The sequence below is a fragment of the Suncus etruscus genome, chromosome 17, assembly GCF_024139225.1.
Source record: "Suncus etruscus isolate mSunEtr1 chromosome 17, mSunEtr1.pri.cur, whole genome shotgun sequence".
Classification (NCBI taxonomy): domain Eukaryota; kingdom Metazoa; phylum Chordata; class Mammalia; order Eulipotyphla; family Soricidae; genus Suncus; species Suncus etruscus.
Genome location: NC_064864.1, coordinates 55,845,122 through 55,855,922, shown reverse-complemented (window position 1 = coordinate 55,855,922; position 10,801 = coordinate 55,845,122).

Genomic DNA, 10,801 nt, shown 5'->3' with positions numbered 1-10,801 from the left:
CTGCTATTTGGGATCGTTTGAATACCATATTTTCCGGCATATAAGACGACTTTTGAAACAAAAAAAGTCAACTGAAAATCGGGGTCGTCTTATACGCCGAGTATATCCCCCCAAAAATGTTTCAATATGCCGCTAAACGAAACAACAACAACAACAAAAAATCAGGCCACAGAGTTTCCAAATCTCTTTCTTCGGGGCTCTCAAACAGTACTCAAGAGATCTGGGGGCCACTTCTGGCAAAACCCAGCTAACCGTGTTGGTGGTTCAGTGCTAGGGTCCGAGGACGGGGTGTTGTTTGGTTCATGTAGTGGGGGAGATTAACTGACGCCACCAGGGAATTGCTAGAAAAGGTGCCTATGATAAGGGACCAATCACTGCAAGGTTGCTCGGACCGCCTCTCTAACTCAGCCAATCCAAGCTGGCTTTTGATGCATGCAAATTAGACAATGTTCTGGACCCGAATCTACACTGTAAAAAGCCTGCTCAGATTGGCCAGAGTCAGAGAGGACGTCTATTACCTTTGAACCTTTGCTTGTTGTGATTGGCTCACTGTGGTACATACAGTTGCAGCACAGGAACGTTCTGTTTGATACAGCGAATATAGGCCTAAACCTATGTTTTGTTTTTTTTTTTTTTTTTTTTGTTTTTGTTTTTGTTTTTTTTTTTTTTTTGGTTTTTGGGCCACACCCGGCGGTGCTCAGGGGTGACTCCTGGCTGTCTGCTCAGAAATAGCTCCTGGCAGGCACGGGTACCATATGGGACACCGGGATTCGAACCAACCACCTTTGGTCCTGGATCAGCTGCTTGCAAGGCAAACGCTGCTGTGCTATCTCTCCGGGCCCTAAACCTATGTTTTTTTTTTTTTTTTTTTTTGGTTTTGGGCCACACCCAGCGGTGCTCAGGGGTTACTTCTGGCTGTCTGCTCAGAAATAGCTCCTGGCAGGCACGGGGGACCATATGGGACACCGGGATTCGAACCAACCACCTTTGGTCCTGGATCGGCTGCTTGCAAGGCAAACACCGCTGTGCTATCTCTCCGGGCCCTAAACCTATGTTTTAACTGCAAAATTAGGGGTTGTCTTATATGCCCTGTCGTCTTATATGCCGGCAAATACGGTAATTCCTGACTTGGGGACACAAGGAATATGCTGCTATTGAAGATGCCATTTAATGAGTGTGCTTGTGTTTCTGTTTCTACAGACTAGGAGAAAACAATTGGGGTCAGTTCTCATTTGATGTTAGAGTCACTTAATATCAGAGCAGAAACAGGGCTCTTAGCACATTCTGTCTGCCATATGACAGCCTCATGCACACAGTGACTATTGAAGTCACATAGCTCAAATGTGGCAGAACCTCTTATGAGCCATCACCTCTCCTTCCAACCTACCATGCTGTAGCTCTGAGAAATCAGTGGGAATCTGTTTCTTTAAGTCCTATTCTAGGAATCAGCACTTAAGGACATTTACAATGCTACTTTCTTAACTCAATTTCAATGTCTCTCTTTCTTACTGAAACTTATCCTAAACTCCCAAGACATTTCCTTCCTTCCTTCCTTCCTTCCTTCCTTCCTTCCTTCCTTCCTTCCTTCCTTCCTTCCTTCCTTCCTTCCTTCCTTCCTTCCTTCCTTCCTTCCTTCCTTCCTTCCTTCTTTCTTTCTTTCTTTCTTTCTTTCTTTCTTTCTTTCTTTCTTTCTTTCTTTCTTTCTTTTTCTTCCTTTCTATCTTCCTCCCTCCCTCCCTTCCTCTCTCTCTCTCTTTCTCTTTCTTTCTTTCTTTCTTTCTTTCTTTCTTTCTTTCTTTCTTTCTTTCTTTCTTTCTTTCTTTCTTTCTTTCTTTCTTTCTTTCTTTCTTTCTTTCTTTCTTTCTTTCTTTCTTTCTTTCTTTCTTTTTCTTTTCCCTTTCTCTTTTTTCTTTCACATCAGGGATCCAATTCGGCATTTCTTGCATGTGAGACACAGAGATTTTATAGAGAAAGTTCGCTTCTTCATCCCCTATATATAAATGTTAGCCTTTTAGAAAGACCTTGCCTAATAGTCCTGAGTAATCTGTACCTCATCCATGTCACAATTCTATTTCCCAGGTTTTTTTTCTCTGTAATATTTATCACCACTTTACATAATGTATATTTATTTTATTGGTTGTCTTTTCCACTCTGCATAGAAGAACATTGCTATCCATTTCTGGTTTTGTTTTATTTTGCTCTATCACTATAAGTAAGAATAGTTCAAGGTTGGGGCTGGAGAGATAGCATGGAGGTAATGCATTTGCCTCGCATGCAGAAGGACAGTGATTCGACTCCCGGCATCCCATATGGTCTCCTGAGCCTGCCAGGAGCGATTTCTGACTGTAACCCCTGAGTGCTGCTGTGTGTGACCCAAAAACAAACAAACAAACAAACAAAAAAGAATGGTTCAAGGTACATAGTAGGGAAAAGATGTTGACTACTGAGTTAAATGTTGAATCTGAGTTCTTTAGAACTGATGCGTTGACCTGGTTTCTTCTTTTTAAGTTAAACTGAAAGGGGCTAATTTTCTAAGCTCTTTCTTAGCTCCTATGATATAACTCAGAAAGAAAGTGATTTTTCTTACAAGGTGGGTCATTTTTTTCTTTCTATTCTGCAGCATAAGAACTGAGCACAGGCTGGAGCCAGAGTGATAGCACAGCATTAGGGCGTTTGTTTTGCACGTGGCCAACCCCAGATGGACCCTGGTTTGATTCCTGGCATCCCACATGGTACCCCGAGCCTGCCAGTGCTGATTTCTGAGCACAGAGTCAGGAGTAACCCCTGACACCGCTTGGTATGACCCAAATCCCCCCCCCCAAAAGAAGAACTGAGCACAGGGTTGGAGAGGGAGGAACATTTTGGCTAGAAGTAGAATACCTTGCACTGCTTTCAGAGTCATATCTCCAAGTTCAATACCCACCAGGGGTTTCACTTCCAGGTAGAGCTGGGCTGAATCATCTTTCACTTGCATTGCTAGGAATAGTGTCAAGCATCTAGTGCGCACTTAATGAATATTGGTTGTTCCAGCATATTTTATTCTCTTTTCAATGCTTCTCTCAATCAATTGAGCTTTGCAAAAAAGATGATGGTTATTTCAACTCTGTTTTTCTAGACTTGAGCTCCTTAGAGAAAAATATTGAGAACTATAGTTATTTAATTTGACCCACGATTAGAATTATTTAATTATAATTATTTAATATCTATCATATTAAATAAAAGAAAACTCCTGCAGAATTGATGAATTGGCTCTAGGTTTATGGTAAGAAACAAGATGTGGAGAGTGCCTGATGTCAGGGAACTTGAAGCTTTGGAAGTTGTTACAGATAACATCTGATTTAGTTGGGAGGAAAGTGACCTTAGGCTGGAACATTTTCTGAAACTCTGAATATAAGTCTATACTCACCAGTGAAATCTATGTTGGACCAGAAAGGGAGAGGGAAAGTTCATTCTGAGGGAAGAGAATGTGAAAGCAAAAATCTATTTTTCATATTCAACATACTAACAAGGCAAAGCTGTCACATTTTATATGATTTATTGGGGGGTGATCTACATTACAGTAATAAAAGCATACAGTCCAATTGACATGAAAAGTATGAGGTTGCCAAGTATGAGATTTGGGAAAATTGAGTACAAACTCTAACATTCTTTTACTGCATCAGCCCTTGAGCTAGGGGAACTCTGAGTCTCTGAACAGAGCCTCCAGTGGCAGTTCTCCAACTCTGGAGAGAGCTTTGGAGACCTCCTAGGTCTGAACTCCAAATCAGTGGAGATTGTCTTATTTCAGCTTCTTTATTAGTATTTAGATACCTATACCACTTTTGAGATAGACTGTTAAAGCCACCTAGTAAATTTGGGAGTCTTGGCCTTATGACTCTCTTCTATTTAACCGATGACCTCTGAAAACAAGTAGTAGGTTTCATTCAAATGGCTAAGTCAGTCAATTTCAATTAAAACCTTTTCCTGAATTCTCAGAATCATTATAGCATCAGTACATATATAACCAAGCAAAGACCTGAGATACAAATAAAGGTCCCACTAGGAAGCAGAAGAGGAGGCTAAGAGAGAGGAAAGAGTAGATGGACTGAGAAATGATGAAGTCTAGTCCAACACAGAGCATAAGGCCTGTTGGTGTCCTAACTCACAATTTGTTTTGTTTTATTAAAAATGTTTATTGTAGTTTAGTTAGTATGGTTTGATTATGTCAAAATACTTTATTTTTGCATATTATTATTATTATTATTATTTTTGGTTTTTGGGCCACACCCGGTAACGCTCAGGGGTTACTCCTGGCTATGCGCTCAGAAGTCGCTCCTGGCTTGGGGGACCATATGGGACACCGGGGGATCGAACCGCGGTCCGTCCAAGGCTAGCGCAGGCAAGGCAGGCACCTTACCTCTTGCGCCACCGCCCGGCCCCTGCATATTATTTTTTAATGTATAAAATATTTAAGCACCATGATTACAAACCTGATTGTAGTTGGGTTTCAGTCATAAACAGAACACCCCCCTTCACCAGTGCAACATTCCCACCACCAATGCTCCCCACTTCCAAACCCTTGCCTGTATTTGAGACAGGCATTCTACTTCTCTTAGTATTGTTATGTTAGTAAGTATGTTAGTAAAGTTTAAGCTCATTGTATTCATGCACAGAGTTACTGCATTGCAACCACCACCATGTCCACAACCATCACCTTCATCATTACGCCACCTCTAGTGTGATTGTCTTCCTTCACCTCCCACTTGATCAATAAATTCTATATTTCAGTACTAAAGGTTTTTCATTGTTCAATATGTCTATTCTTTAATTTTGTCTCTCTGTATTTCACAGATGAGTGAGATCATCTGGTATTTGTTCTCTCTTTAGAAACTTAAGGCTTTTGGATGTTGAAATCCTGTTAGCTGTTGGCAGGCCCCAAGAACTGCAACTGCCGTGTGCAACAAAATTGTTTTTCAAGACTATTAATCTTTCTTTCTTTTTATTCCTTAACACCCACATGATTTCTATCCTACCTAACTTCAAAGAAAGGAGGAGAGTCTTAGTTGATGATGAGGTCACTTCCTAGAAACTTTTCACTTTACTCCCTCTCTATTGGAGAGATGTTCCTCTTATGTTCCTTCTTTTTTAAGCTGTTCTATGACTTCTTTTTGCCAAGGAGGTGGAAGGAACCAGGGGGCCAGGCTGTTTTTACAGCTGTGCTGAACTTCCAACCTGAGAATTGTCCATCCTACTCCTCAACACATTCTCAAAGAGAAAGAGAAGGTAAATCATGCCATCACATGTGTTCCAAACTCATTTGTCTCCCAGCTTCCTTCACTCAGGGGCTTCCTAAGTTCTAAATAGTAAGTACTGGGCCAAAACATTCAGTAAAGGTGATTCTTTAGCATAATAGTAAGTTTTATCCCCATGGGTGAGTTAACCCTGCTGTCTTGCTTTACAGGTGTGCGTTGCTTTACAATAAGGTCATTGACAAATCCCTGACTGATGGGGACACAGGCTGGTCAGGGCTTTCACCTTGTTTAACTGAGGAGGAAACTGCTTTCCTCGTAAGTTTAGTGAGCTTCATGGTCTCTCAGGACTTCTCCAGTTTTCGGTCATGATTTTTATGGAGATGATCTGGTGTCAGGCTTTTAAAATGCCCATGGGAGCTTACAGCTTCATTGTGTTTTGTCTGTGCCCTGGACATCATGGAGATTGTCTTGCTTTTGCTCCTTGGAGTGAGGTTTTATTTTTCTTTTTGCCACACCTGGTGGCTCTGCACTCAGGAATTACTCCTGGTGGGGTTGGGTTCAGATAGGATGCTAGAGATCAAACCTGGGTTGGTTGTGTGCAAGGCAAGCGCCTTATCCTCTGTACTATGGTTCCAGCCCTGGAGTAAGTTTTTAAAAGATAGTAGCCTTTGCTCCACTTTACTTAAAGTGGTGTTCCCAAATGTTTAGAGAGGAAAAATAGGTTGCCCAAGTTTTCATAACTAGTAAGGGACAGAGTAAGAATTCAAATGTGGATTTAATGGTTCCCAAGGCCAGTTCTTCAGAGTGGCTGATGAATCAGGTTGTGATAAGGTAAAACTTTGTCCAGTGGCCATGACCCATCTACAGGTTGAGGTCTGGTCACCTTCTAGGATTAATAGCTGAACAAACTAAGCATTAACAGCTTGCTTTACTACCTGACATATGAGTCCAGCCTGCATTGACAGAATGGGCAATGTTTTGCTCCACAGGATCTATTGCCTGGGGCTTGATGGCTATGAGATGCTAGGGCAGCAATTCTCAGTTGATTTTCAGGGTTGATGTGCTGTACAGAAAAGTAAATTGGACTCCACATTCTGGAAACAAGTAAGACCTGTTACATTTAGAGAGGTAAAGAGCCAGTTGACAAGACTATGTGGTGTTCCCAGACCTCTCCTGTGCTTTGAGCAGACATACTGTCTTTGTTTCTATTTGAAATCTATGGAGGGCTTGTATCATCTGTTGCTTATTTTGGGAACTGTAGGTCAAAGAGAGCCATCATAGAGGTCCCACAATCTCTTCACTCTTGAAGCACAGTGATAAACTCTCCAAGATAGCAGAGTTGCACCTCAGTATTTATCTCTTAGCTGCTATATGCCTCTCTCTGTGTGTCTTTCTATGTTTCTCCTCTCCCTCTTTCTCTGGGCCATAGCTGGCAGTATTCAGTGCTATGGGCTTACTCCTGGCTCTGCATTCAAGGATCATTCCTAATGAGGTTTGGGAAACTATATGTGGTGCTGGAAATTGAACCCTTGGTTGGACATGTGCCTTACCCACTATACTCTCTTTAGCCCCAACTTCTTTTCCCCTTAATCATGACCATGTACAGTCTTTTAACCCACAATACAACAAATACCTCTCATCATTCTCAATCGTTTGCATTAGTAGTCTAAAAATAAAATAACTGGTAGAAGAGGTTTGGCCCAGTGAGTCCTGGAAGTATTATACAATTCCAGCTTGTTTTTGATAGAATTAAAGTAGGAATGATAGACCCGATGTTAATAGACTTTTTTGGGTGGGAATTTCTGTGTTTCCATGAGTTGACAACAATTAAAAGAATATTGAAATACCATGTATGGGGCCGGTGAGGTGGCGCTAGAGGTAAAGTGTCTGCCTTGCAAGCGCTAGCCAAGGAAGGACCACGGTTCGATCCCCCGGCGTCCCATATGGTCCCCCTAAGCCAGGGGCAAGTTCTGAGCGCTTAGCCAGGAGTAACCCCTGAGCATCAAAGGGTGTGACCAAAAAAACAAAAACAAAACAAAACAAAAAAAAAGAAATACCATGTATGCTAATATAAAAGATATATGGGTTAGAATCAGTCCCAAGTTACTCACTTCCCAGCCTTTGATGGTTTTCACTTCAGTAGGTTTTGTGGCAAGAGTTATCTTAGGAATCACTTAATTCTTCACTGTGCTTAGAATGTGTATGAATGCAAGTCCTTGCTTTCAAAATTATAAATGCCTCAGTGTTTGCAAGACTGAGTTTGTGCAGCTGACCAGGAGACTGTGGGTTGCACTGACAAGAGCAATAGTGTGGAATCAGAAGACCGAGCTTCCAGCATTATTCTGTAGTAAACCAGCTGTCTGGTTTACTGAATCTAGTTTACTGAATTCATATGAATCTCATTGTTTGTGCATCATCATTTATAAAATGAAAGCATTGATGAGGGAATTGTTCCAACTTCTCCCAGCTCTCAAATTCTATAAATCTGTAGTTTTAATTTAAATGATAGAATTGCTTTTTTAATCTGCATCTAAAATTTATAGGCTAGGTACTTAGAGACTCAGGCTCATGTTGTACTGTGAAAAAAAAAAAAGAAACTAATTTGCAATAATAAGGGCTGGGGATCTTTAAAGTGTTTACTTTGTCCAGTGGCTTTTCTAGAAGAAGAATCTGTGTTTTCTGTAAAATAAAAATGCTACCATATTTTTCTAGTGGCAAAATTCACTAAAAATATTACTTTATATATTTATATTTTATATACATAAATGGAAAGAAATCGATGAGAAAGCATAATCAGAACAGAAGAACATTTTGGAGGAATTATTTCTCTTATTTATTGCTGGTGGTCATATAAAATGGTTCAACTATTTAGAAAACAATTGATATGTTATCAAATTATTAAATTAACTTAAAAGGAATCTGTCAATTTCATATTTGGTTTTATAGCCAAGATAAATGAAAACATATTTATAAAAATATATATTCATTGTTCATTATTCATCAGACCTCAAAGTAAAATATTCCAAATGTCACTTTAAAAATGCTTTTCAGGAGTGAGAGACATAGTACAGAAGGTGAAATGCTTGCCTTCTATGTGGTTGACCTTGGTTCAAATCCCTGCTACCACAGGGAACCTTTCAGAGCATAGAGGTATAAATAACCTGTGAGTATGGCTCAATTCCACTCCACAAAAATTTTCTAAAGTTTGTATGGACCCATAAAACTTTCATCAAAGCATGGGAATAAAAGAGAAGGCATGTTTCCTTGAGCTTTAAGTTATTCTTTAGCACTATAATAATCAAAAAGACACATTAAGTCATCTTAGACTTAGTAAGTAGAATTGAGAGCCTAGAGGTAAATCCCAAATTCTATGAATAGTTAATTTATGACAAAAGTATTAGGAGCAAAGATGACTCTTCAATAAATTGTTCTATAAAAACGAATCATACTTATGAAAAAAAAACCCATAAAGGAACTAGGTTTCAATCTCAGGCTATAAACAAAGGTTAATTAAAAATGAATTAAATAATTTGCATCCTCAAATGTACATTGAGAAAAACATAGGTAAAACTCTAAGTTATTGACCTCTGAGGAGTCTATAATGAGACAAAGAAAACAAAGGCATAAACAAACAAATGAGACCATATCAAACCAAAAAATTGTCTACACTATGAAATAAATGATGAGTAAAGGTAAAACACATCCTACTGATCAGGAGAAAACATTAAGACATATTTTCAGATGAAAGTGTAACACTCATGTTACATAAGGCATTTTCAAAATTCAACAACAAAAACAAAAAAAATTTTTAATAGATTGGGAGAGTTGCTGAACACATACTTTCTCAAAGAAGACATACAGATGGTCAACCAGGGTATAGGTCTGAAAATGTGTTCATTATCACTAATCATCATAGAAATGCAAATCTCACACCAATAAGATGATCTATATCAAAAAGTCCAGAAACTGTGATTTTTGTGGATTCAGGAGTCCCAAGTATGTTCCCATGAGGGATGCAGGATGGAAGTGCCCTGGTGAGATGCATTCTGGTGGGACACTACTGAAAATCAGAGGAACTGAATCTATTGTTCAGTTGGGCTGGTGTTTGAGAATATGTGGGTGAGGTAAAGCCAGTGTGGAGGGCAGTTCAGCTCACCTTTTCCAGAGGTAGAGAAACAGTACTAAGGAGGTAGCATTTCATGATATTTGCTGGGCCTGAGGCAACAAATGGGACACATACTGAGCCCTGTTAATGCATTTATAAGTTAAATAACCCAATTAAAAAAAAAGGGTCACTGATAATTCCCCTTCAGTTTAACTAACACTTGAACTCAGCTTTGAAACCTAATAAAAATCTTCGCAGGTAATTAAATTATTTCTGATGAATGAAACTATCATTAAAGCATATATAGTAGTGTTTTGGATGTACATCCATTGTGAAATGATTACTACAGGCTAATTAACATATTCATAATCTCCCTCAGTTCTTTTTATTTTATGGTGAGACTGCTTGACTCTCCAAGTGACAAATGTAAAACACGCATTGTTAGCTATGTCCATCTTTATATTCTTTAGCTCTCTAGACCAAATATATCTTTTGTGTGTGTGTGTGTGTGTGTGTGTGTGTGTGTGTGTGTGGTACACCCACTGGCACTGAGGGGTTACTCCTGGCTCTGTGCTCAGGAATCACTCCTGGCAGGCACAGGGGTGCATATGGGATGCGGGATTCTAACCAATGCCAGTCCTGGGTCGGCTACTTGCAAGGCAAACACCCTACAGCTGTGCTATTTCTCTGACCCAGACCAAATATATCTAATAACTATAAATTTGTATTTTTTTATAAATAACTCTCCTTTTCTCCCACCTTCATCTCTGGGTAACGACCATTCTATAGCATGTACTGTGAATTTTATTTTTATTATTCTCATAAGTGATAAGACATTTGTTTTTTGTACTAATATTTCTGTATTTGTATTTTACTTAATGAATGTCCTTCACCTTTATCTAGGTGATCTCTATGTTCATCCAATCTTAAAATGATAAGATTTTCTTCTTTTTAAAAGTCTGAAAAGTAGGGGCCGGAGAGATAGCAAAGAGGTAGGTCATTTGCCTTGCATGCAGAAGGATGGTGGTTAGAATCCCGGCATCCCATATGGTCCTCCAAACCTGCCAGGGGCGATTTTTGAGCCTAGAGCCAGGAGTAACCTTTGAGTGCTGCCGAGTGTGGCCCAAAAAACAAACGAACAAACAAACAATCAAAAAACAAAAATGGTCTGAAAAGTATTCTGCTACAAAATTACATAGACCACATTTTCTTTTCTTTTTAAACTTTATTTACCACTATAGATTACAAAATTGTTTATAGTATAGTTGTTTTAGACATTCAAATATTCAACACTAATTCCAACATCAATGTGATATTCTCTCCGCCATTGTCTCCAGTTTCCCACTTCCCTCTCAATTCTACCTTCTTGGCAGGCACAAAATAAGTTATTTTATATTTCTTGTTACAACAAAATGGCAAATAAGATTATTAAAAATGGTTTAGCAGAAGAAAATCTGTGACAGTT